The 27,291-nt window shown below is 47.6% G+C and overlaps 1 protein-coding gene across 6 annotated transcripts in view; it reads left to right on the forward strand.

Moving 5' to 3' along the window:
• The window catches only part of PPARD (peroxisome proliferator activated receptor delta), an 86,542-nt gene that overhangs the window by 30,327 nt on the left and 28,924 nt on the right, over nt 1-27,291 (forward strand). Inside the window, exon 1 of one of the 6 annotated variants that reach the window (XM_009204979.4) lies at nt 20,731-21,157. The exons of the other annotated variants lie outside the window; for them this stretch is intronic. The gene's annotated coding sequence lies outside the window, so the exon portion shown is untranslated. Of the gene's footprint in view, nt 1-20,730; nt 21,158-27,291 lie in introns of those variants that run through there. 6 annotated transcript variants of the gene reach the window in all.

Genomic DNA, 27,291 nt, shown 5'->3' on the forward strand with positions numbered 1-27,291 from the left:
GAGACTGGACCCTGCCCCCTAGGAAGGCAAATGTCTGTACTCCCATGGCCTCCGTTTCCCTTCCTCTCTGACTGTGCCTTTGCTGGCCTGGTTCCTCTTCCTCTTTCCACTGCCTGAGTGTGAACAGTCTTTGGGCTTCTGCCCTCTCTTCTCTTCTCTCACCCTCTCCCTCCACACGCTTGTCCCTTCCTATGACTGTGACCATCTGCTCTTATAGCTACTCCTGAATACTTTAAAGTTCTTTTTTGAGATTTGAGTTCAGTTTCACTGCCCTAGGCTGAGTGCAGTGGCCGGATCTCAGCTCCTCACTGCAAGCTCCGCCTCCCGGGTTCCCGCCATTCTCCAGCCTCAGCCTCCCAGCTGGGACTGCGCGGCGCCACCGCCCGGCTAGTTTTTGTATTTTTTTTTGAGACGGAGTCTTCGCTTGTAGCCCAGGCTGGAGTGCAGTGGCCGGATATTTCACTGCAAGCTCCGCTTCCCGGTTCACGCCATTCCTCGCTCAGCCTCCCCGAGTAGCTGGGACTACAGGCCTGGCCACTTCGCCTCGGCTATTTTTTGTATTTCTAGAGACGGGTTTCACCGTAGCTAGCCAGGATGGTCTCGATCTCCTGACCTCGTGGATCCGCCCCATCTCGGCCTCCCAAAGTGCTGGGATTGCGGCTTGATACCGCTCGCCGAAGTTTTTGTGCTTTTTGCAGAGACGGGTTTCACCGTTCGCCAGATGGTCTCGGGATCTCTCCTGACCTCGTGATCCACCCGTCTCGGCCTCCCAAAGTGCTGGGATTACAGGCTTGAGCCACCGCGCCCGGCCCTAAAGTTCTTTTCTCCTGAACACTAGGTCCCCGTGTCCACCGGCCTGCTGGAGTGTGCAGCCTTAAAGGCAGAGCCCATCTTTGTCTCTGCTCTTTGCATATCCCCTTTCTGTTAATAACCCGTCATTCTCTCAGTTTCCGGGAGCCTTACTAACAGCTTTAAACCTCATTCCTCTTCCATGCACAGGTCATTCCTCCCGTTCTTTTGAGTGTTTCTTCCCACTGATTTTACTGCCTATAGTGAGTTGGATGGTTGCCCCTCCAAAAGGTATGTCCAAGTCCTAACCCCTAGAACCTGTGAACATGACCACCTTGTTTGGAAAAACACTCATTGCAGAGATTCTTCCCTATGCTGCAGATGTACATGAACCTGTGCTCATTGGCTTCCTCTCTGGGCCTGGCCTTGTTGGTTCCTGGTCTGAAATAGTGACTGTACTTCTAGTCCACACGGTGATTACATATTCATTACTCAGTTTGAGCTCCCCAAGTCCAAAGGCAAAGTTCACTGCCTACCCTCTCCACTAACTCCTAGGTCAGGAGACTTGCTAGATTGTGTGCACAGCAGCTCCATGTGTAGTTTTTGAGGTGGGTCTGGGTTTGAATCCTGGTTCTGTCATTTATTAGCTGAAGGCCTTTAACAGATTGTAACCTTTCTGGGCTTCAGTTTCCTCTTCTGGAAAATGGGGCTAATGGATTGTTGTGAGAATTAGATTGCCTAGTGTCTAGCACTGTGCCTGACACTCTGAGCTTTATTTTTATTTATTTTTATTTTTTGAGATGGATTCTCGCTCTCTTGCCTAGGCTGGAGTGCAGTGGCACGACCTTGGTTCACTGCAGCCTCCATCTCCCAGGTTCAAGCCATTTTCCTGCTTCAGCCTCCTGAGTAGCTCGGTTTACAGACTCCCGCCACCATGCCTGGCTAATTTTTGTATTTTTTAGTGGAGACGGGTTTCACCATGTTGGCCAGGTTGGTCTTGAACTCTTGACTTCAGGTCATCCGCCTGCCTTGGCCTCCCAAAGTGCTGGGATTACAGGTGTGATCCACGTCCAGCCCACTCTGAGCTTTATAACCAGAGAGATTCTGTGGCTAGCCGAATCACTCAACCTCTACTTGGAGGATCCCAAGCTTGAATGTGTGTAAGAGCTCTGACTTAAATCCAGCCTACTTGTATGTCATTCTGCCACAGTTGTCTTTGTCCCTCCACAGTTTGTCCTGGAGCTGGGCATTGTGGAGGCTAAGACAATGGATTACAGAGCTACAGGTCTAGGAGGGCACATAGAATTATAATGCCTATATGAGATAGATGACAAAGTGGGTAAGAGCATGTGCTCTGGCGTTAGACCTGGGTTCAGATTCAGGCTCTATGACCCTATCTCAGTGACCTTGGGAAACTTTTCTTTGCCTCTCTGGGCCTCAGTTTTCTCATCTGTAAATTGGGAATAACAATGGTACATACCGCTGGGCATGGTAGCTCACACCTGTAATCCCAGCACTTTGGGAGGCCAAGGCGGGTGGATCACCTAAGGTCACGAGTTCAAGACCAGCCTGACCAACATGGAGAAACCCCCGTCTCTACTAGAAATAAAAAAATTAGCCAGGCATGGTGGCGCATGCTTGTAATCCCAGCTACTCAGGAGGCTGAGGTAGGAGAATCGCTTGAACCCGGGAGGCAGAGGTTGCAGTGAGCTGAGATCCGGCCACTGCACTCCAGCCTGGGCAACAAGAGCAAAACTCTGTCAAAAAAAAAAAAAAAAAAAAAAAAAGTTACATACCTGTCTTAGTCTGTGCTGCTATAACAAAATTCTGTTTATAAACAACAGAAATTGATTTCTCATAGTCCTGGAGCCTGGGAAGTTCAAGATCAAGGACTGGCAGACTTGGTGTCTGGTGAAGGCTGTTGTCCACTTCCAAGATGGCACCTTGTTGCTGTGTCCTCCAGAGGGGATGAATTCTGTGTCCTTACATGGCGGAAGGGTGAAAGTGGCCCGCCTAGTTCCCTGGAGCCCTTTTATAAGAGCACTAATCCATTCCTGAGGGCAGGGCCTTCATGACCTAAACACCTCCAAAGACACACCTCTTAATACTGTTGTAATGGGAGTTAAGTTTCAACATGAATTCTGGAGGGTTCACAACATTCAACCATAGCAATACCTTATAGAGTAATCGGGATAATTAAATGAAAGAATGCCCATAAAACGCTGAACACATGCCTGATTCTTTGTAAACAATAAATATTAGGTATCACTATTATAGAGACCAGCTTCTGGTGTGGAGAGTGGTAAGTGCCTGGATGCCCCAAGCCACAGGACACGTAGCTGCATGGATCAATGTACCCCTGTAATTATGTAACAAGGGGACATGGAGAAAAAAAACATTTCCAGTGTTGCCTCCTCTATGACATGATTGTACCCCTAAACTGCACAGAGGAGCTTTCTGTTCTTTGAACTCCATAGCTGTTGGTACTTCTCTTGTGGGGGTTTGCCGTAGTCTTTCTTGTATTACGACTGTTCTTCACTCTATGTTTCTTTCTTTCTTTCTTTTCTTTTCTTTTTTTTTTTTTTTTTAGACAAAGTCTCCTTGTGTCGCCCAGGCTGGAGTGCAGTGGTGCAATCTTGGCTCACTGCAGCCCTGACCTCCCTGACTCAAGTGATCCTCACATCTCAGCTTCCCAAGAAGCTGGGACTGCTGGCGTGTGCCAGCACACCTGGCTAATTTTTTTTTTATTTTATTTTTTGTAGAGATGGGGTTTCACCATGTTGCCCAGGCTGGTCTTGAACTTCTGGGCTTGAGTAGTCCACCCGTCTCCACCTACCACAGTACTGGGATTGCAGCGTGAGCCACCACGCCTGGCCTACTGTATGTTTCGTGAGGTCAAGAATGGGCACTGGGTAACTGATTACTTGCATTGAACCTTGGGATTCAGCCAGTGAAAGTGGTCCACCTGGCAGTAGTGAACCTCTGGCTCCTGACCTCTGCTGCTAGTGAATCTGTTTCTCCTCTGGCTGCACAGACACAGGGTTTCCTGCCTCCAAAGAGCTTTTCCACTGTGTACATGGGACCTGAACTGGCTCTAGAAACCTTGGAGCCTGTCACCACTTTTCACATCACCCAGCAGGAGCAGAACTTAGATGGACCAGGCATAGATGGGAAACATGGGTTTATTGCTAAGATCATGGTTAGTTCTCCGGTGGGGGGTTTAGTGGGCGATTGCTTTTTGGATTTTTGTTTTGTTTTAGAAGTAAAAAATATGGGCCAGGCGCGGTGGCTCATGCCTGTAATCCCAGCACTTTGGGAGGCCAAGGCGGGCGGATCACGAGGTCAGGAGATCATGACCATCCTGGCTAACATGGTGAAACCCCATCTCTACTAAAAAATACAAAAAATTAGCCGGGCGAGGTGGCGGGCACCTGTAGTCCTAGCTACTCAGGAGGCTGAGACAGGAGAATGGCGTGAACCCGGGAGGCAGAGCTTGTAGTGAACCGAGATCGCGCCACTGCACTCCAGCCTGGGTGACACAGCGAGACTACGTCTCAAAAAAAAGGAAAAATATGTATATTTTTAATAGTGGTGGTAAGAATCTTCTGTAACTACTTACAGGACATCTTCATCGAGGGGTCTCCAGAGCTTCTAAAACTCAACACTCCCCTAGTGACTCTTACATTTTCCTGCCAGACTTGCTCTTCTTCCCACAATCCCCACCTTAATGGAATCATCCACATCCCCCTGTTCACCTGACAGTTACCCTTTGTTTCTCTCTTCTCCCTGGCCTCATTTAATCAGTAACTAAGTCTTATTCTTCCTCCCTAATGTCACTCCTGTTTTTTGCTATGAGGTCTGATGGCACTAGTGCTGCCTGTGGTTGCTACTGCCTCATCTTTTCAACCTTTCTGTGTCATGACGTTTAGGAGTTTCTTTCATAAACAGAATGTGGCTGGATTTAAATAAAATCTGACAATATGAAGTAATTTATGTACATTTTTGGGATTTAACTTAATGTGTTACTGTATTGTATTTTTTAGTACTTTCCATGTATTTCCGTTTTTGCCTGTTTTTCTCCTTCCGAGTTTTCTTTTTTTTTTTTTTTGGGAGATGGAGTCTCGCTCTGTTACCCAGGCTGGAGTGCAGTGGCGTGATCTCAGCTCACCGCAACCTCTGCCTCCCAGGTTCAAGCGATTCTCCTGCCTCAGCCTCCCAAGTAGCTGGGATTACAGGCGCGTGCCACCACACGTGGCTAATTGGTATTTGTAGTAGAGATAGGGTCTCGCCATGTTGGCCAGGCTGGTCTTGAACTCCTGACCTCAGGCGATCCACCCACCTCGGCCTCCCAAAATGCTGGGATTACAGGCATGAGCCACTGCTCCTGGCCTGGAATTTTCTTTATTCCCTTTACCGGTTTGAAAACTATACATTTTACTTCTGTTCTTTTCTTCTTTTTTGAGACACGGTCTAGCTCTTTTGCCTAGGCTAGAGTGTTGTGATCACAGCTCACTGTAGCTTTGACATCCTAGGCTCAAGCAATCCTCCCACCTCAGCCTCCTAAGTAGCTGAGATTATAGGTGCACACCACCACGCTCAGCTAATTTTTTTTTTAAAAAAGTGTTCTCTAGAGATGGGATGTTACTGTGTTGCCCAGGCTGTTCTTGAACTTCTCACTCAAGCCCTCCTCCCACCTTGGCCTCCCAGATTGCTAGGATTACAGGAGTGAGCCAACTTCCCTGGCCTTTATTTCTGTTCTTACTCCAACATTTTCTCATCTTTTCTCCCATCCTTTTACTTAGAAAAATGTTAAAATTAGAGAGAACAGTAGTACAATGAACATCAGTATTCTCTTTAATCATATTCAATTAATATATTTCTCTATATATGTATATATGCTTTTGTTTAGAATCATTTGAAATTAAATGTGGATTTGTTCTCCATTTTCTTGCTCAGGATTTGGTATGCTGCTTCTATCTGAGGACTGATTTATAAAAGAAAAAACAAAAGAAAGAAAAAGCTTTTTTACTTTAGAATGATTGTAGATAAACTTAGCTTTACAGAATTTCTATATTCCTTCACCCAGCTTCCCCTAATGTTAATATCTTACATTTAATTCTTTCTTAAATTCTGGAAAGTTTCAGCCATTGCCTCTTTGGCTCTCTCATTTTCTCTACAGTGGCCTCTGGAAGGCCTCTTAGACATATTGTTGACCATTCTACCACCAGAGTCTCTATATTTGTTCTTTCTGTGCTCCTTTATCTGTTTAATCATCTAAGTTTTCTTGTGTAGTTTCTTTGAGACTGTCTTATTTCTGATTCTTGGGATGCTACTTCTCTTTTTGTGTCTGATGCTCGCCCCCTTGGTGGTTTATTTCCTTGTGTGGTTTGTAACTTTGGGTGTGAGTTCATCTCCAGGAGGGATTCCCTTTTCTGTCTGAGACTTGTGACCTGAATTATAAAAGTATTCCTCAGAGCAGTTTGTTTGCTTCTGGCGGGGCCATGAGTGTTTCAGTGGTCCTGGCTCAGTTTTTATGTTCACTGCTTAGTGCGGCACCCCTTCACCACCCTAGTAGTGTAAGTTCAGTTTTATATCCATGGGCAGGACTAGCTTGGTGACTTAAGAAAGGGTGACCTCCCACCCATACCTGACCCACAGAGCCTTGGAGAAGTGTTCAGCTTCTTGTTGCTTTCCTATACTGGCCAGCCCTTTGAGGCTCTCTTCTTGATACTGGGACTCAAAGCCACAGGCAGGCTTTAAACCACTTCATATGTGGGTGCAAAAGTCCACAGGCCATTGTGGTGTCAGTTCTTGTCGCACATAGGGCATTTCTCTTTCCAGTTTGACTGCATGTCTAAGGGCATCATTTGTTTTATTTTATCTGGTATTTCTCTGTGATAGTGATAGAAAGGGGAAGCTCGTTCACATTAATTTAGTCCAGTATCCTGCTGAAAGTTTGTTCAGATGCTTAGCGTGTCATATGAAGCCTTTCATGATCCAGCCCATTCTACCTCTCCTGCATAAACTTAGCTCTTAAATTTTACACTTCAGCAGATTGAACTATTCGCATACCATGTACTGTAATGTTTAAAAGCGCAGGTTTTAGGGTCCAACTGTTTGGCTTGGAACCTGTCTTTTCATAACGTATGATTTTGGACAAGTTACTTATCCCTTCCGTAACTCAGCTTTCTCATCTGTAAAATGGCAGCATCTGGTATGCAGTAACCGTGATCCCTGTTGGCTCCCTCTCTGGTTGCTGTCTGCAGCAGTTCAGGCTGCCTCCAGCAGTTCAGGCTGCCAGGCTTCTGTGCAATTGCACTGCTTATTCCTTGCCTGGAATTGCCTGTCTCCCCTCCTCTCCTTGATCCCTCCCAGGAGAGCAGCCTTTACTCCTTCAGAGCTTGGGGTCTCTGTCTGTAGTAATTACCACCCTGTGGGTCGCTGCTTGTTTACGTATCTGGTTTTTTTTTTGAGACGGAGTCTCGTTCTATCACCAGGCTGGAGTGCAGTAGCGCGATCTCGGCTCACAGCAACCTCTGACTGCCGCGTTCAGGCCATTCTCCTGTCTCAGCCTCCCATGTAGCTGGGACTACAGGTGTGTGCCACCATGCCCAGCTAATTTTTGTATTTTTGGTAGAGACGGGATTTCACCATGTTGGCCAGGGTGGTCTCAATCTCTTGACCTTGTGATCCGCCCACCTCAAACTCCCAAAGTGCTGGGATTATAGGCGTGAGCTACTGCACCTGGCCACGTATCTCCTTTTTTTCAGCCGACTCTGACCCCCTTGAGAGCAGGGCCTTGTTTTTCTTGATACTTGAAACTCCTGTCATTCTATCTGTCATTTGGTGGGCATTCAGCGTTGGTAGTTGAATTGCATTGAATTTCTCTGGCTGAGTAGAGGCAAGTGCTGGGAGTGGTATGGGATGCAGATGCAGGGAGTGACACCAGGAAAGCTTGTTTCTTTGGCACATTTTATGCCAAGTTGATGGAAATGTGAATCAGTATGGCTGGGACACAAGGTGACAATTCTTAGTCTAGCTGAGGATGCCAGAGACTTAAAACAAGCCAGTGGCCAGAAAAAGCCACTAAATCTTGCAAATTAAAGTGGTTTCCAGTCTTAAGAATGCATGCCCCACATTCCCTTCCCAAACTCAGCATCTCTGAGTGCCAGGTGGAGGAATACAAACTAATTATAATCCTAGTGGGCCCTGCGAATCTTTAATTTTAGAATAAGACTGCCCTTCTGAAAGGCACAGTTGCTTTAGGAGTAGATGACTCTGTATGCCCGGGGCCTCCGAAGAGACCAGGATATGAAAACTCAGTACCTGGCATTTAGAGCTGTGTCACTCATCACTTCTGACCTCGTTAAGATTTCTACCCCACTGAGACTTAACAACTAAAAAGGGCAGATGAGATAGGTCTGGGGCAGAGCTTAATGGCCTGTGTCATCCTCTTCAGCTTTGCCTGAATTCTCTGGACTCTTGGGACTCTATCATAGGAATATTCTCAGAAGAGAAGGCATTTGAACCTTTAAAGACCCCCAGATTAGCCATCAGATAACAGTCTCATGAGAGTGATGAACAATGACAGCACCAACTCTCAATTCCCTTGGCTAGAATTTCAGGAATCAGCTTGAACTCAGAGATGGGCACAGAGTTAGGTCTTGAAGTAGACATCTTTTCTGTTTTTTGTTTGTTTTTTTTTTCTTTTTTGAGATGGAGTTTCGCTCTTGTCACCCAGGCTAGAGTGCAATGGTACCATCTCTGTTCACTGCGACCTACGCCTCCTGGGTTCAAGTGATTCTTCTGCCTCCGCCTCTCAAGTAGCTGGGATTACAGGCACCCGCTGCCATGCTTGGCTAATTTTTGTATTTTTAGTAGAGATGGGGTTTCACTGTGTTGGCCAGGCTAGTCTAGAACTCCTGACCTTGTGATCCACCCACCTCAGCCTCCCAAAGTGCTGGGATTACAGGCGTGAGCCACCATACCTGGCTTCTAGTAGGCATCTTTGCCCAACCCACATGAATCCCATTAGTTCTTTCTTGACAGCTCTCAGTCTGTAGTCATATATTAAGCAACTGTGTGTTCAGTACTGTGCTAGGTGCTATTGCTGAAGATACTGAAATAGTAATGCCACAAGTCCCTCTTCTCAGAGAGGAGAGCTTGTAGTCTAGTTGGAGAGAATTCCTAGCACACAGCAAGCTGCAGCCAATGGTGCCCAACAGTCATGCTGTCTGATGCCACTGGGTGCAAGTGTGTTGCTTTGACAACTTGGTGCTTTTGCCCAAAAGGAGTGTTCTCTTTCTGAGACTTGGACTATTGGTTTGTTTTTTCTCAAATGACTTGCTGGCACTGTTAGAGGTTGGTCTGAATTAACGAGGACTACCTTTTATCTGTTTCTGAGGAAATAGCCCCAAATGTGCTCTCTTGGTCTTTATGAACTTTTCCCTTCTTCCATTTCTCCAAATAATGGTAGAGTAACTTTACAGTGACATCTGCTGATCTCCAAGATCTTCTAGGGGCACATCATCAGCAGTTGCTCCTTTTGAGGTATCAAGGTTTGTCCTGTGGACTCTCAGATAGTTTCCTTACCTGTTCAATGAATCTGATTTTCCATTTTTCTAGGAGAGTGTATCTCAAAGTGATTGCTGAATCAGAATGTCTGGGAGTGTGACTTGGAATCTATTACTGACGATTAGAGGAAAATGTAGCAAATTATTATCTGAAGCATTTATGGATGGATCGATGGATTCATGGATGGGGATTCTGACTGTTAGGTAGTCTGTAGTCTCAGACAGTTGTGGAAGCTCCATTAGGTCATGAGCAACCCAGGCTCCTTACAGTTCCCTGCCCTGCCATTCTTAGGGTGTGGCTGCTGTCCTCATGGTCCAAATGGTTGCCGTGGTTCCACATCTCACAGTGAGATAGAAAAAGACAGAAGAATGATGTCTCACCTCCCTTCTAAGGAGACTTCAACAAAGCCTGCCTCTACCACTTTCTGTGACTGAGGGAGAGTTAATTCATATCTCAGAGCCAATTAACCTCATTTTTGTTTTTTGTTTTGTTTTGTTTTGTTTTGAGACAAGGTCTTACTTTGTCGCCCAGGCTGGAGTGCAGTAGCATGATCTTGGCTCACTGCAGCCTCGACCTTTCGGGCTCAAGCAGTCCTCCCTACTCAGCCTCCCGAGTAGCTGGAACTACAGGCACATGCACCACACCTGGCTAATTTTTTAATTTTTTCATAGAGATTGGGGGTCTTGTTATGTTGCCCAGGTTGGTCTTGAACTCCTGGGCTCAAGTGATCCTCGTGCCCTGGCCTCCCAAAGTGCTGGGATTATAGGAGTGAGCCACCGCACCAAACCAGTTACCTCATTTGTAAAACAGGTGTGGTAACGCTTAGTGCAGGAGTGAAAGGATCAGGGAGCACACATACATACAAAGTGCTTGGTGCAATGCCCAGCCTGATGTCCAGCCTGCAGCACCTGTTCTCTAAATCATAGCAGCAATTGCTGCTGCAGCATACTTCTCTTTCTCCTCTCTCCACCACTCCATCTTGCCAGGGTCTCTGCCTTGCCTGTCAGGCTCCCCTTTCCTTTGCTCCAGCCTTTTGCATCTGTTCCTCCCCACATTCTCCTGTCATCTCTCTTCCCTGTGCCTCATTTTCCTGCTCTCCTCCTGCCTCTATCCCTCATCTTCTTTTCAGTGTCTCCTTCTCCTCCTTGAACTACCTCTTCCTTCTAGTGCTTCTGTCCTGACCTCCAGTGAACAATAATTCTTTGTAACTTAATGACAAATTATCATTACGTTACAAAGACCAGAGGCTAGAGGTGGTGATTGGCCTTGTAAACTGTAGGTCAGCGATGAGTAATTTAAGAAAACTAAATTTAATTGGTTTACTCATGAATCAGTTAGGAATTCTGTTTGGCAGCTAGAACAGAAATAGCAGTAGCTTAAACCAGTAGAAATTTTTTCTATTGTGAAAAGAAATCTAGAGGGGATAGTCTAGGGCTGGTCTCTCTGCTCCGCCATCCTTAGTGCAGGGCTTCCAACCCCAAGGTTGTATCATGGTTTGAGATGGCTGCGGGAGCCCCCGCCGTCATGTCAGGTTCTAGGAAGAAAGCAGGAAGAAGAGAGGAAAGGCAGGAAGAACACATGCTCCATCTTAAGGAGCTTTCCTGCAAATCCCACCAAATAGCTTCAGCTTCTCCTCATTGGCCTCCATTAGATGCAAGGGAGGCTGAGACATCGTTTAGGTGGGCACATTGCTACTTGAAGCAGAATTGGGATTCTGTCACTAAAAAAGAAGGTGAGAATGGATATTGTGTAAACAGTTAGCAAGGTCTGCCGCCATTCATTCAGCATTAATTTAGCACCTACAGTCTACTAGTTATGAAGAACAGTCAAGGTGCCCCATTCCAGAGGGAAGACATAGATAAGTAAACAATACAGTACAGAGGGTGGGTGAGGAAGAGGGGGAGAATGGAGAAAGGCACAAAGTGGGTATCTCACGTACCCTCCAGGGGCACAGTCTCGAGTTCATCATGCAGACATTCTTGCCTGTAGTTTGTTTCCTCTATGTCCCCTCTTCTGCTGTCTCCTTTTTGTCATTGTTATCATTGTTGCTGTTGGGGTTTGTTTTTGCCCCTCCATTCTGACGTCAGCAGTAGCCTCTGGAACCTTAGGAAACAGAAATAGTTGGCTTAGTGGGAAGCTCTGGGATGGGAGCCATGTGTTTGAAGAGCCAAGTCCCAGGCCCATTAGGCAATTAGAGGCCAGTGGCAGGAGAGCATTCATTCCTGGACATGCCATGGCACTGCCAGGAGACTTTACTCCAGGAACGGGGTCGTTGTCAGGAGGCATGTTCTAACCAGGCACCTGGCATCACCTATACTGTGCTTGCCATAAAATGAAATTTTAGAGCAGTAAAATTCTCCAGGTCCTGTGAAATGGGTATAATTGTTTCACCCATATTAATTTAACCAGAGGTCTTGGTATGCTATCATGTTAATTATGTGTAAAAATACTTCTACTTACTACAAAATTTATTGACAATTAAACATTGATATTCCTTCTCGGAACTCAAAAATTCTAGGAATAACTTGGGACACCCACATTATCTTTCATTCTGATCCCAAGAACATCTATTGCTGTTTCCTTTGGGAAGTTAGAGAGGCAATGGGAAGCCTGCTGCAGAGATTTTCTAAACAGGCATATCCCAGCCCCCAAGGAGTTTGAAAGTGTCAGAGAAGGTTAAAGGATTAAAAGATTGTTCTGGCACAGTGCAATCCTTATGAGGTCGTACCCTGGGCAAGTTACCCTCCTGTCCTCAGTTTCCTCATCTGTCAAATTTTGATCCTATGGATCCTCCCCAACAGGGCTGTGATGGAGATGAAGAGACATATGGGAAGCATTCAGTATGTGTTGTTATTATTATTATTACTATTATTATTATTATTAGTGCTACTGGTAGTGCTAGCCCACTAGCCCACTGGGTAGTGATTGCACCCGTATGTTGGGGCCAGAGTGTGGAAAGCCTTGGATCCCACATGAAGGAGTTGGATTTTGTGGGCAAGGGTGTGACAGATCATGGCTGGGCTTAGAAATGTCACTGACAGGAGTGGAGAGGCAGATCTAGGTGAGGAGTGGGCAGGGCTTGAACCCGGCCAGTCAAGGAAAGGGGAGAATGGATAAGTGAGTGGTGAGAGAGGACCCACTGGTGCTGGAGTTCAGCCTGTGTGCCCGAGGGATGGTGTCCCATTGACTTGGGTGGGAAGCACTAGAGGTGTAGCGGTTGGGGTGGCAGGAGGGGAAAGAAGCATATGGTGATCAGCTTAGCAAACAAATGGAGAACTTGCTGCCTGCCAGGGACACCTGTGGCCTGGCATGAAGATAATTGATTGTGTTTTGAACATATTATGAGGCCCCTGCGAAGCTTCTGTGTGGTATTTACACAGTCAGCAGGAGAGAGACCCCAGACAGTGGTGTGGGATGCAGTCATGGTGTGTGAAATTGCCAGTGGCTGGATTGTGCAGTGGATGGATTGAGCAGGGAAGCCAGCCAAGAACAGAATGGGGTGGGGAGGGCGGTGGGGGTAGGGAAGGAGGATCATCATTTCAAGGGCGAGTGAAGGAAGAACAAGCAGAGTGCAAATCCCCCAGAGGGGAAGGCAATTCTTATGAGGTTTGACTGTGACCCTGGGCAAGTTACCCTCCTGTCCTCAGGAGGAAGTGGTTGACAGAACCATTGCAGCAGTGAGATGGAACAGGACCAGGGCAGCAGCCAAGGGCCTCTTAGATGGGGGGGCGGTGGGGCAAGAGGAGGTCATCCAGGACCTCCAAGAGAGCTGTTTCAAAATGGGAGGAGAAAGCAGTATTCCTCTGGTGGTGGTTCTAATGCTTTGTATTTGTAGTTCCTAGTCATTTTCAAGGCCCTTCGCATTCTTTGCGTCGTGCTCTCTCACCAGGCTGTCAGGCAGTAGGGGTTGGCCCCATCGTACAGCTGAGAAGTTGAGGCAGAGCCTAGCCAACCCACCTGACCCATGCTGGGCAAGGAAGACTTGCTTCCTAAAGGAGGGTCTTCCTCAAGGGCAGAACGGACCTAGCTAGGTAAGGAAGGAGGCCAGCTGGAAGGGAATGTCCAAGACCTGGGGCCATGTGTTGAGAGCAAGGTACATTTGACCTGGGGGAGTGGCGGGAGAGCAAGCTAGAAAGGGAAGCAATCCTGGATCAAGATGGGCCTTGTACCATCAGGAGTTGGGATTTTTTTTGACAGTAGCAGGGAGTTTTAAAGATTTCTAAACAGGGAATTACATATGATCAGGTTTGTGATCTAGAAAGATCAGTCTTGCTGCAGACAGGGAAGGAGGCAAAGAGTGAAGCAAGGGACCCTCTTAGAGACTGTTGCAGTAATTCAGATGGGAAAGATGAGAGTTGGCCAGCCTCGGTGGCTCACGCCTGTAATCCTAACACTTTGGGAGGCCAAAATGGGAGGATCACTTGAGGCCAGGAGCTTGAGACTAGCCTGGTCAACATAGCGAGATTCCCAACTCCTTTTTTTTTTTTTAGAAAAAGAAAAGAGAGAGAGCGCGCAAGAGAAATGATGATACTGAATTAGGGAGATACTGAGAACTTAGATGAACAATACTTGGTTGCCAGACATGGTGGCTCACACCTGTAATCCCAAAACTTTGGGAGGCTGAGGCAGGAGGATTGCTTGAGACCAGCCTAGGCAACGTAGTGAGACCCCACCTCTACAAATTTGGTTTTTTAGTGAGCCAGTTGTGGTGGTACACACCTGTAGTCCTAGCTACTTGGGAGGCTGAGGTGGAAGGATTGCATGAGCCCAGGAGGTTGAGGCTACAGTGAGCTGTGGTCATGCCACTGCATCCCAACCTGGGTGACAGAGCGAGACCCCATCTTAAAAACAAACAAACAAACAAATACTTGGTTCATTTGGTACTTGGCTCTTTGGATCTTGGGGAATATTGGAGATGACGGAATAACTTCAAGGAGACCAACTTCAAGGTCAAGACTCCTGCCAAGACTCCACCCAGACATAAAACAGGAAAATGATAATAGAATCTACCTCACTGTTGGCCTGGCAATGGGAGTTTGTTGATAACCCTGAAGATGAACTCCTCAAGGTGAAGAGCAAGGCTTCAGAATGGGCTGCTCGATAGATGTGAGAGACAGAGACAGACCTGGCCTTGCAGAAAGGTTGCTGCAGCCTTTGTCCTACCATCTCCAGCACAGGATGGTTTCTGGTCCCAGGGGGCCCTGTCTTGTGCTGCGTGGGGCCCTTAGTGTGGTGAAGACTCGCAGCACCCTGGAGGTCTTTGTTGCTTCTGCCCTTTCCTTTAGATTGCATCTCCCAATCTTGGTTTATATGTTTGTCAGGAGGTGGGGAAGCCTGCTTTCCCCACCTGACAAATTTATAAACTGGAAATTGAACCAGTCCTAGATCAGTTTGGGTCACACAACAGGGTGGGCAGTGTTGACCCACAGAGGGTCCTGGGCCCCTTATTCCTCTCTGGCCCTAGGCTCTGAGCTCCCAGGTTTTGACTGCCAAGCAAAAGGTGGAGTTGTGTCCATTGTTGCTCTTTACCAGGCCCCCAAGAGTTGCTGTCGGTGAGCTCACAGGCTCTTTTCTTCTCTCTGCTTTGACTAGTGCTGAATTTCTGACCCCAGGCCTGTTGCAGCATCTGTGTGGCTTCTGGGCCGGAGCCCAGATTTCAGCAGGCTGCCCATGGTTTACCCTCAGGATGAACTCTAGGAAGCTGGGGAGCACTCTGGTGGTGGTATAAGTTCAGCCCCTCATTTTAGTTTATTTTTATGTTAAAATGTTTATTAATACAAAATAACACATAGATCAGAATGTGGTATGACAGAAAGGGACTGACTGGACTCAGGATCCCCCACCCCAGCCCCAGGGGTGAAGGTGAAGGTGATTGGTTTCCTGGCTATCCTTCTTTCCACAGTTTTTCCATGTGCACTCTCATGTGCGTGTGTTTTTATCCTCTTCCTGCTCTTAACCGTGGCAGTGGGGAGCACACTAACTTGCTCTGACACCTAGTTGTTTTTTTATTAAGTGTAACTTGGGAATCTTTCCACATCAGCATATACAGATACACTGCATTCTTTTTTTTGGAGATGGAGTCTCGCTCTGTCTCCCAGGCTGGAGTGGAGTGGCACGATCTCTGCTCACTGCAACCTCCACCTCTCAGGCTCAAGAGATTCTCCTGCCTCAGACTCCCAAGTAGCTGGGGTTACAGGCGCTCACCACCACGCCTGGCTCATTTTTGTATTTTGGGTAGAGATGAGGATTCACCATGTTGGCCAGGCTGGTTTCAAACCCCTGACCTCAAATTATCTGCCCACCTCCGCCTCCCAAAGTGCTGAGATTACAGACGTGAGCCACCACGTCCGGCCATTCTTTTTTTTAAAAAAAAACTTTGTTGTTGTACATATGATGTGTGTTAAGTGGACTGTGGCTTATAAAACCTCTTCACAGATGTTTTCCAGTGTGATCCTTCTAGCCCTGTGAGGAAGACAGACCAGAAGAAATTTTTTGCAGCTTAGGATACTCTGCAAACAAGGAGGAAGTGAGAGGAGTTGGGGCTTGTTTAATGCAGACTAAAACAGGATCTTTCCTTTGAGAGACTGAGACAGGATGGGGAGCAGGCTGTAGATGTGCATACATACCCGCTCAGAGAGAACGTGCGAGGCAGCATCTGCAGAGGAGTGTGGTGGGCAGCACGTGCCGCGGGGGCAGGAAGAGGAGAGCTTCCGGGAAGGGGATGGAACTTGAGCCAAACCTTTTTTTTAAAAAGAGGGGAGGGCCGGCGCGGTGGCTCATGCCTGTAATCCCAGCACTTTGGGAGGCCGAGGCGGGCGGATCACGAGGTCAGGAGATCGAGACCATCCTGGCTAACATGGTGAAACCCCATCTCTACTAAAAATACAAAAAATTAGCCGGGCGTGGTGGCGGGCGCCTGTAGTCCCAGCTACTCGGGAGGCTGAGGCAGGAGAATGGCGTGAACCCTGGAGGCGGAGCTTGCAGTGAGCCGAGATCGCGCCACTGCACTCCAGCCTGGGCAACAGAGCGAGACTCCGTCTCAAAAAAAAAATAAAGAGGAGAGGCTGGGTGCAGTGGCTCACGCCTGTACCCAGCACTTTGGGAGGCCAAGGTGGGCAGATCACTTGAGGTCAGGAGTTTGAGACCAGCCTGGGCAGCATAGCAAAACCCCATGTCTATTAAAATTACAAAAATTAGCCAGGCATGGTGGTGCACACTTGTAATCCCAACTACTTAGGAGGCTGAGGTGGGACAATCACTTGAACCTGGGGTGTGGAGGTTGCAGTGAGCCGAGATCATGCCACTGCACTCCAGCCTAGGTGACAGAGTAAGACTCTGTCTCAAAAAAAAAAGGGGGAAGGTAGGAATGAGACAAAGAAAAAGGGGAGGAGGGCATTTCGGGCAGGAGAGCAGCGTGGACAGAAGGTGCAAACACGTGGCAGAGGGTTGGTGTCCATGGACACGCTTCCACCACCCTGGTCTAATCATTGACTTAGCAGACATCTAAATGCCTGCTGTGTGCCCAGCACTGTAGAGGGCCACAAGGCAGCAGGAACCTCTCAGTGCCTGCCCTCTGTGGGCTCTGACTCCAACCAGGAGAAACTAGATGCACAACAGCAGGCAAAACTTAACTGATGGTGATAGAAGTCAGCATAGTGGTTACAGCTGAGCACAGTGACTCACACCTGTAATCCCAGTACTTTGGGAGGCCGAGGTGGGAGGATAGCTTGAGCCCAGGAGGCTGAGGCTGCAGTGAGCCCTGATCAGGCCACCACTGCATTCCAACTTGGCCTGGACAACAGAACAAGACCCTTTCTCAAAAAAAGCAGAGTAGTTACTTCTTATTGTGGAGATTAGCTGGTCAGGGGCACAAAGAACCTTCTGGGGTGCCGGAAATGTTTACTGTCTTGACCTGGGTGATGGGTTTTTTTGGTTTATTTTTTGTTTGTTTTGTTTTGTTTTTTTGAGACGGAGCCTTGCTCTTGTACCCCAGGCTGGAGTACAATAGCGCGATCTCGGCTCACTGCAACTTCCACCTCCTGGCTTCAAGCGATTCTCCTGCCTCAGCCTCTCGAGTGACTGGCACTACAGGTGCCTGCCACCCTGCCCGGCTAATTTTTATATTTTTAGTAGAAATGGGGTTTCACCATGTTGGCCAGGCTGGTCTCGAACTCCTGACCCCAGGTGATCCGCCTGCCTCGGCCTTCCAAAGTTTTGGGATTATAGGCATGAGCCACCGCGCCTGGCCTGGGTGATGATGGTTTTATGGTGGTATATAAATGTAGGAATTTATGGGGCTTATTATACTTAAGATTAATGCAGATTGCATACTCTAACCATGAGTATGTTATACCCCAATTATAAATCAAGCAGGCAAATAAATAGCACATTCCCCAAAATAAAGAATTAAAATGCAATAGCAAGAAAATGTGCAAAGAGCTATGCCTGGGAAAATACAGGAAGTGTATTGCTTTGAAAGGGTGGGAGATGAGATTTCAGACCCTCACCCTCTATCACTGTGTCATTTCTGAAGGCCTCTGGTGACTTTCTTTGCCCCTCTCCACCGTTATAGTCATTGGAACCAGACGGCGGAACCCTGGGCCTCAGAATTAAGTCTACTACACACCTTAGCAACTAGGAATTCAAGGCTAGCCAGGTCCTGGCCCTTTATCTGTCCTTCAGAGAGTGGGGTGCCACAGCCAAAGTGGACAGCTCGCCATTCCCAGATGTGCCCTGTGTTCTCGGCTGCCTTGCCTGACTCACCTTGGCCTTCCCTGAGAGTGCCTTTTCTAGTTTTCTGGCCCAGCTAGTAGAAGGGCCATTATACCTACTCCAGAATCATCCCTGCTGCTCCCAAGCTGGAATATTTCTTCCTCCACAGTGGCCACCTCTTATGTGGCCTCCATCACACAGTTTGTATACCTACCTCTTCAAGGGCAGGCTGTGTTTTATTCCTTTTGTCATCTCTCCCCATAGGGGTCTAGGTCAGTGCTTTTGTACATGGTGCCTGAAACAGTCCCATAAATGATATTTTATTTGAGTGGGTCTCTCTGGCTGGAGCTACTATGTGGAAGATTGCCATGTGGGAGCAGGGGTCATAACAAAGGCTGGCCATCAAGATGCTGGTGCTTCCAAATTCCCAACAGTTATTAACTTGTAGGATTGAGGAACAAGTAATAGAAATTCCCTGGAATTCCCAAAAACATGTTATTCTATATCTTTCCTAACACTTTATGAGTTTTTAAATAAGGAGTGGTCATAATAATAAATGGAATTATTTTTTCTGTGATAAAATTTCAGATGTTTCTGTTTTAAAAAAAAAAGAGAAAACAGATATAACATTAAATGCATGGTTGGGGCCGGGCACGGTGGCTCACGCCTGTAATCCCAGCACTTTGGGAGGCCGAGGCGGGCGGATCACAAGGTCAGGAGATCGAGACCACGGTGAAACCCCGTCTCTACTAAAAATACAAAAAATTAGCTGGGCGCGGTTGTGGGCGCCTGTAGTCCCAGCTACTCGGGAGGCTGAGGCAGGAGAATGGCGTGAACCCGGGAGGCGGAGCTTGCAGTGAGCCGAGATCGCGCCACTGCACTCCAGCCTGGGCGACAGAGCGAGACTCCGTCTCAAAAAAAAAAAAAATAAAAAAAAATAAATAATAAATAAATGCATGGTTGGTGGTTTGGCTGGGCACAGTGGCTTACACCTGTAATCCCAGCACTTTGGGAGGCCAAGGCAGGAGGATGGCTTGAGCTCAGGAGTTTGAGACCAGCCTGATAACAGAGAAAGATTTTGTCTCTACTGAAAATCAAAAAAATCAGCCAGCATGGTGGCATGTGCCTGTAGTCCCAGTTACTCAGGAGGCTGAGGCAGGAGGATCACTGAAGCCCAGGAGTTTGAGGCTGCAGTGAGCTATGATAGCACCACTCCGGGTGGTGACAGTCTGGGTGACAGAGCAAGACCCCATCTCAAAAATTAAAATAATAAAATAAATGCATAGTTTATTGTTATTATGGACAAATATATTATGATATAAGATTTATATATTTCATTAGCATGTAAAAATGATCTCTACCTGATACAGACATCTGATAATAGAAAATGCAGAAGAGAGCATTAACATAAAATGAATGCCAAATAAAAATCACTTGATGATTTAAGAGTAATACTACACATATTTAATATTTAAAAGTTACTCTTAAAGGTTAAAACTAGAGAAAAGTTAAAAAAATAATACAATGAACTTCTGTATTTCCTTCACCAAGATTCGCCAGTTGCTAACGATTTGGTACATTTGCTTGATGTTGTGTCATGGATTGTCCACATTCCATGTTTGTTGGATCGTTTCCTTGTGATTAGATTCAGGTTTACGTTGTTGGTAGGAACCCACATAGGTGATGTGTGCTTCCTGTTGCTTACATCAGGAGGCACAGTAGTGCCAGCTGGCCCTAGTAAAGGTGATGCTAACTTGATTCACCTAGTTAAGTTGGCATCTGTGAAGTCTCCTTTTGTATTAAGGCAGTGAACTTTGAAAGGACTTTTCCCTGACTTTGGGAGTTGCTGACAGCCATTTAGGAAAAGAGACCACCGTTTTCTCTGTCATGTGTAGCTGCAGTCAAGAAACATCCTAGTATAGTCAGACAAACTCTGGAGGCCGGTGTGCCAGGACCTGGGACCAAGCTCTCCAGCCATCTCTCCCTGTAACCATAGCCAAGTCATCTCTGAGTTATGTAAGATTGTACATATAAGGAAATAGACACTCAGAGAAGTGACATAGTTTGCCCAAAGCTACTCAGCTAGTGAGTGACAGAGCTAGGATTCAAACCCATTTTTGTTTGGGGACAAAGCCCTGCCCTTGTCCTTGTGCCAAGCTGCCTCCTTTGTTAGGTGGCTGGTTGTTGTTATTGTGTCACTGAGCACTCGGAAGTAGTGCTCAGAACCAAGCAGAAGAGCACCAAGCCTTGTAGGCCCTGACAGGTGAGAGGGAAGAGAGGGGTGCCATGCTTCATCCATCTGGACTGCCCTTGGAATTCCTGGGCCAATTTGGGGATCCCAGGCACCAACCCTAACATGGGCCAGTGCCAGTGCCAGGTACATGCAGCGTGTACTTCCCGGTCTGGGCAGGCGGAGGCTGGAGCGGCACCAGCAGCTCACCTCTGTAACGCAGCACGGAAGTATTTATTTCAAGGGTGGCTCAGAGAAGTGAGGCAGTTTGCCCAAAGCAAACTGGTTCCTCCCCTGCATGTGGCAGGCTGTCCTGCAAGCTGGGAGGCGGGCTGTTGGACGCTCCCCAGCCACCCTTGAAATAAATGCTTCCACGCTGTGTTACAGAGGTGAGCTGCTGGCACCGTTCCAGCCTCCGCCTGCCCAGACCGGCAAGTACAGGCTGCACGTACCTGAGAGTGGCCCACTTTAGGGTTGATGCCTGGGATCCCCAGATTGGCCCAGGAATTCCAAGGGCAGTCCAGGTGGATGAAGGAAGGTATTGCCTCAGCCTGCCTGGGTTCCTTGGGGGAGAGAGGGAGACAGGAAGCATTAATGGGGGAAAGGTGTGCCAAGCCTTGCCAAGCAGGTCATTGTGGGTGGGGAAACACCGCCTACGTGCTTGGGACGCCCCAGGATTTGGGTGGAGGTTCTTGAGGAGGCAGCGAGAAAGGAGGGCTGTAACAACGACTCTGGAGCACTCTAGAGTGGCTCTTAGTGACCTTCTGCTCTGGTGACCCACCAGCAGCCCACCCACCTGTCATCTTCCAGTTAGCAGCCATCCCCATGGCCAGTAGCACCTGAGAGCACTTGGTAAGTAGAAAGACCCAGCGTCTGCTCCTCATATTACCCTGGTGTCCTTCCCCAGAGCAGTTGTTTTGGGGAAAACTGGCTCCAGCTGAAGCAGGAAATGGTGTTCCTTGTCAAGGTCATGTTGTCCTGTTGCTATAGAACTGAGAGACCCTGAGGATCAGCCCTCTCAGGTTCCAGTTGCCTCTCTTTACACTATTCATCCTCATAGGCCACCAGGAAGGGGGCCAAATTCGGGGCCAGGGCCAGTGGCTTGGTGAGGCATAGGCTGTGCTGTATGGGCCCTGTAGGGAGCTCTGGGGAGTTCTTATTCCCCTGGCTCACGGCCACCTTCGACCCTGCATCTTGGAGAGACCCCCAGGGCTGTGGCAGCCAAGTGAGCAGGAGCGGAGGGACGGGGCACCTTGGGAGGGAGAGCCCCGGAAGGAAACAGGGTTTATAGACAGACTCCTGGTCATCACTGCTTGTAATGCTCGCTCAGTGAACAGAGGCAGTGCTTTACCTGACTCAAGAGAGTCCCTTCTGTCTCCTGCTGGATGGGCTGAGATCCGGACTGGTTAGAAGCCCAACATGACCTGGCGTGTGAGACCTTGCACTCTCTGAATGAATTCCCCAAGTGTCATCAATAAGTCACTCTGGTTCTGGCATTTCCCTATCTTATCGCGCACACTCCTTCTCCTGGCTCTGAGTCCTGAGGAGTGAGATTGCAGTTTTTGACCCATGTTCTTACTGAGAGCCGGCTGTCATGCAGGTATAATATAAAATCCAGAAGCTGCTGTCAGAATTATGTGAGAATTGGGAGGTGACAGCATGGGCCAATTTTCTGAATCTCTAGGGTGCTTTGATGCTTAAGAAGTCTTTCTGGGCTCCCTGAGATTTGAAACCTCTTGTTTTATCTGTCCTTTCACTCTGGTTCTTCCTTTCCTCTCTTGGGGACTTCATGCTTCTCAAATATTTGTTAAGTGGGTGCTTATGTGGGACCTTAGAAAGCAATCAGCTAGGCGTGCACTTGGAAAGGCACAGGAGGACTGAGAACAAGACTAAACATTTCTGTAAGATTGAGCAGCAGGAGAGCTTTGCTGCTTTACTGGTGTCATTATGTGCCTGCAGCTCCTGGGCTGCCTTTACTCGAGTGAGATCCATTTACAAGACTCCTGACTCTTCTACTCCACTTTATTACAAAAGATGTTGATGCTCGTTTTAAAAACAATTTAAACTACAAACATGAATAAAGGTATTTATCTCCCCAGCAGTCCCCCTCATTCTCCCTTCCCTCCTGTTCTTAGACTGGTTTCCCCTCCCAGTAGTTTAGGTTGTGGGGCAAGTGTGTGTAGCTCTGCATCAGTGTCTTAAACAAAATGAGTGTGTCACAGATGCGCAGCTCGGCCACTCACTGTTTTCTTCAACTGTATGTCACGGCCATCCTGCCATGGCACCACGTCTGTGTCACCTACTGCTCTTGGGCATCTGCAGAGAATTCCATGACATGGATCTTGAGGTAGGCGTCTTCAGCTTTTTCTGCTTCATCTTATTCTCCACAATCGTTTATATCATGCTTGTAAAACCTTTTTTTTTTTTTTTTTTTAATTCTTACTAGACACAGCACATGTTCATTTTAGAAAATGTAGAAAAATCAGATAAGCAGCAGGTCATGGTGACTCACGCCTGTAATCCCAGCACTTTGGGAGGCCAAGGCAGGCAGAACACCTGAGGCCAGGAGATTGAGACCAGCCTGGCCAACATGGTAAAACCCCATATCTACTAAAAATACAAAAATTATCTGGGCATGGTGGTGCTCACCTGTAGTCTCAGCTACCTGGGAGACTGAATTGGGAGAATCACTTGAACCCAGGAGACGGAGGTTCCAGTGAGCCGAGATCACGCCAGTGTACTCCAACCTGTGTGACAGAGTGAGACCCTGTCTCCCCACCCCCTGCCAAAAAAAAAAAAAAAAAAAAAAACAGGTAAGCAATAAAAAAAAAATAGAAATGACCCCTAAGAGGTAACATTTTGGTGTGTATAATACAAGTGTCTTTTACATTTGCTCCCTCATCTCAGCATTGCCACTGCCAGTAAAGAAGGCCCATGGTCATTAGTCCCATGTCACAGATAGAAAGGCTGAGCCACAGAGAGGGTAGCGGGTTGCCCAGAGGTACACAGCATAGTAAAGACAGGGCTGGGGGCATACCTGTCATATAATTCAGCACTAGTCCTCTCTCCACTGTAGCCCACTCGCTATCTTCGCACCTTGGGATAGAGAGGGGGGTGCAAGGCATTGGATTTCAGATGCATTGAACTGCCTTATCCAAAGGTTAATAGACAGATGACTGCTTGAGGAAAGTCCCTGATTGACTTAGGAGAAGAGGTAGAAGACATACTCTTCAGGTTTACAGATGATATGAGACGAGGGATTGTTTGCGCTTTGGAGAACAGAATCGGGCTTAGAAAACCCTCAAAGAGCTCTAACAACAGGTCAGGAGCAACAGGATAAACTTTGGAATGGGTGGATGTAAAGGGACCCCCTTCTATTTCCATAAGCACAGGAAGGTCTGACTTGATGTTCAGGCAGTGACGACTGGTCTGCCTGGGAGTCGTAGTGGACTGTAAGCAGTGGGACGTGTCATTTCAACACTTTAACTTCATCTTACTTCCTGGGAGTGTTAGGAGCCACACATCAAGAGGACATGATGAACTAAGGAACAGGGTTTGGGAACCTGTCAAATGACAAATGCTGCAGTGACAGAGGTTTCACCTAGAGAAGATGGGTTTGGGGAGGAAAAGGTGCAGGCCAAGACTTGGTGACCAGGACCAGGCACGAAAGGACCAGGAATGGCAGTTAGTTGAAGGGAGAGTCTAATCGGTCAGGATATAGAACACCTTTTTAGCATTAGAGTTCAGGAATGGTAGTGAGAGGCAGTACAGTAGAGTGGTTAAGAGCTCCTGCTCTGATGGCTTACTGGCTCCTGGCTCCTACAGTCTTGGAAGTTACCTCACTCTTCCATGCTCCAATTTTCTCATCTGTAAATGGGGATAATGGGTACCTGCCTTATAGTCCACTTTTAAAACCTAAGGGAGTTGCTCCATGAAAGCAGCTTAGAATAATGCCTGGCACACATAGGTGCTATGCACTGTTTGATTCACACGGAAGCTGGGTAGGCTTCATGGAAGAAGAGTTGTAGAAGGTCTTCTGCATGCATCTGGTATGACATGCTTCCCCAGCCTTCTCCATTCCCTGCCTCCCTGTCTCCTCGTTTCTTTCTCCATCTTCCTCTCCTGGGCCTAGGATCCTGTATTTCCCCTACCTAGAATACCCTACCCCTCAATCTTTATTTTCTTCTTTGAAACTCTTAAGTATTTTATTTCTTCTTCTTCTTCTTCTTTTTTTTTTTTTTTGGTTTGAGACAGAGTTTCATTCTGTCACCTGGGCTGGAGTTCAATGGCACGATCTCAGCTCACTGCAAGCTCCACCTCCCGGGCTCACGCCATTCTCCTGCCTCAGCCTCCCGAATAGCTGGGACTACAGGTGCCCGCCACCACACCCGGCTAATTTTTTGTATTTGTAGTAGAGACAGGGTTTCACCATGTTAGCCGGGATGGTCTCGATCTCCTGACCTCATGATCCGCCCACCTCGGCTTCCCAAAGTGCTGGGATTACAGGCATGAGCCACCGCGCCCGGCCCTGTTTCTTCTGCTTTAAATTGTTTTTATTAAAAATAAATAAATAAAAAAAAAACTGACTCAGGAGTCAGCTGCCCTTCACTCTTCCCTTGTGCACAGCCTGTCCTGTGAGTAGGTACAGGTACTGACTGGTCTTATATTTCTTCCTGAAAATATAAATGTTTTAAAGGTACCCAAGGATTTGTCAACACCTCCCCACCCCCACCCTGGGTCTGACCTAGGACTCTGAGTCAGGGAGGCCTCCCTCCATTGAGTAATAGTAGCCTTGGGATCTGCTCAGTAAGAGGATTATAGAGTTTAAGGGAGGAAGAAGCACCAGTGCCGCCTCCCCATGGGAAAAATGAAGCGCCGCCCCCCCCTTCTCCCACCACTGCACCACAGAACCACCAACCGCAACATCACTTGGCAGATTAGCAAAAGAACTAACCAGACACTGCTAGGCCCCTCAGGCTTCTAGATTCGCCCTCCACCACATTTCTACCAATTTATGCTCATCTTAATGAGCTCCTCCTTTGTAGGGTCTGGAATGGTCTGAAAGCAGGGTCAGATACCCCTGGAAAACTGAAGCCTGTGGAGCAATGATCTCTACAGGACTGCTTCAAGTTACATGGTGAACAGACATCTTTTTCCAGTTATGCCAGTTGCTCCTCTGGTACTTGAGGATTATGTGAATCTAACAGCAGACAAAAATCTCTGCCTCATGGGGCTTATATTCTTTAGGAAGAGACAAGCACCAAACAAATGAGGAAATGTATATACACTCTGCAAGATAGCCGTAAGACGGACGGAGAAAGCTGAAGCAGGGAAGGGAGATGAAAGTACCTGAGGGTGGACTGCGCAGGTTTGAAATAGGGAAGCCAGGGAAGGCCTCACTGAGATGGCCACATTTGAGAAAGGACCTGAAGGAGGTGAGGCAGTGAGCTGTGGAGATAGGTAATTAGGGTAGGGGAAGAACTGTAGCTAGAGAGAACAGCGGCCGCAAAGGCCCACCCAAGGCAGGATATGCCCGCTGTGTGGAGACCAGCAGGAGGCCGTGTGCCTGATACTTAATATACCAGAAGGAGTGGAGCAGGCAGGGGTGCCAGTTCCAGAAGGACTTGCTGGCAGGTATTAAGTGGGCTTTTTCTCTGAGGTAGGAAGCTCCAGGAAGGATTTGATCACAGGAAGGATAGAATCTGAATTGTATTTTAGAAGGATCACTGTGACTGCTGTACAGAGAGTGGGTGGTAAGGCGGGAGGCAGAAGCCAAAAAGCCAGTTAGGAGGCTGATAAAGTAATCCAGGCAAGAGATGGTGTTGGCTAGGACCAGGGTCATAGCAGTAGAGGTGGTGAGAAGTGATTAGATTCTGTATATTTATTAACGGCAAAGCCAGCAGGATTCATTGACTCTAAGTGGAAGGTTGAAGTTTTCATTGAGATGAGAGAGACCATGGGGGAAGGTAAAGGGCTCGGTTTTGGTTGTGTTAGGCTTGTGCTGCCATTGGACATCCGTGTGGAGGTGTCAGAGAAGCTGGCCTGTAGAAATAAACTGGGGAATCATCAGCATACAACAGGCATTGGAAGGCACAAGCCGGCATAAGATCATAAAGAGAGGGAGCATAGATGGAGAATGAAGGAGCCCTTTAGAGATTAGGCAGAAAATTGCTAACTGGGGCCAACAAAGGAGATTGATAAAGGGCCGCCAGTGACATCGGAGGAAAACCTGGGAGGAAGCCAAATGAAGAGAAGTCATAGAGGAGGAGGGATCAAGCAGTCATATCACATGCTGTCGTGGGTCAAATAAAATGAAGATCGTAAGTGTTTGTTACCGAAAGTTTAAAAGTACAGTGACATTGGCCGGGCGTGGTGGCTTACATCTGTAATCCCAGCACTTTGGGAGGCTAAGGCGGGTGGATCACTTGAGGTCATAGTTCAAGATCAGCCTGGCCAACATGGTGAAACCCTGACTTTACCAAACAATATAAAAATTAGCCGGGCGTGGTGATGCATGTCTGTAGTCCCAGCTATGGGAGTCTGAGGTGGGAGAATTGCTTGAATCCAGGAGGAAGAAGTTGTAGTCAGCCGAGATGGAGCCATTGCACTCCAGCCTGGGCAACAGTGAGACCCTGTCTCAAAAAAAAAAAAAAAAAAAGCCAGGCATGGTGGCGCACACCTGTAATCCCAGCACTTCGGGAGGCCGAGGTAGGTGGATAACTTGAGGTGAGTTCAAGACTAGCCTGGCCAACATGGTGAAACCCCATCTCTGTTAAAAATACAAAAATTAGCTGGGTGTGGTGGCAGGCGCCTGTAATACCAGCTACTCAGGAGGTTGAGGCAGGAGAATCACTGGAACCCAGGAGGCAGAGTTTGCACTGAGCTGAGATCATGCCACTGTACTCCAGCCTGCATGACAAAGTGAGACTCTCAAAAAACAACAACAACAACAACAACACCAAAATAAAACACAAAGGCCGGGTGCA

This window comes from Papio anubis, chromosome 6 (assembly GCF_008728515.1).
Source record: "Papio anubis isolate 15944 chromosome 6, Panubis1.0, whole genome shotgun sequence".
NCBI classification, from domain to species: Eukaryota; Metazoa; Chordata; class Mammalia; order Primates; family Cercopithecidae; genus Papio; species Papio anubis.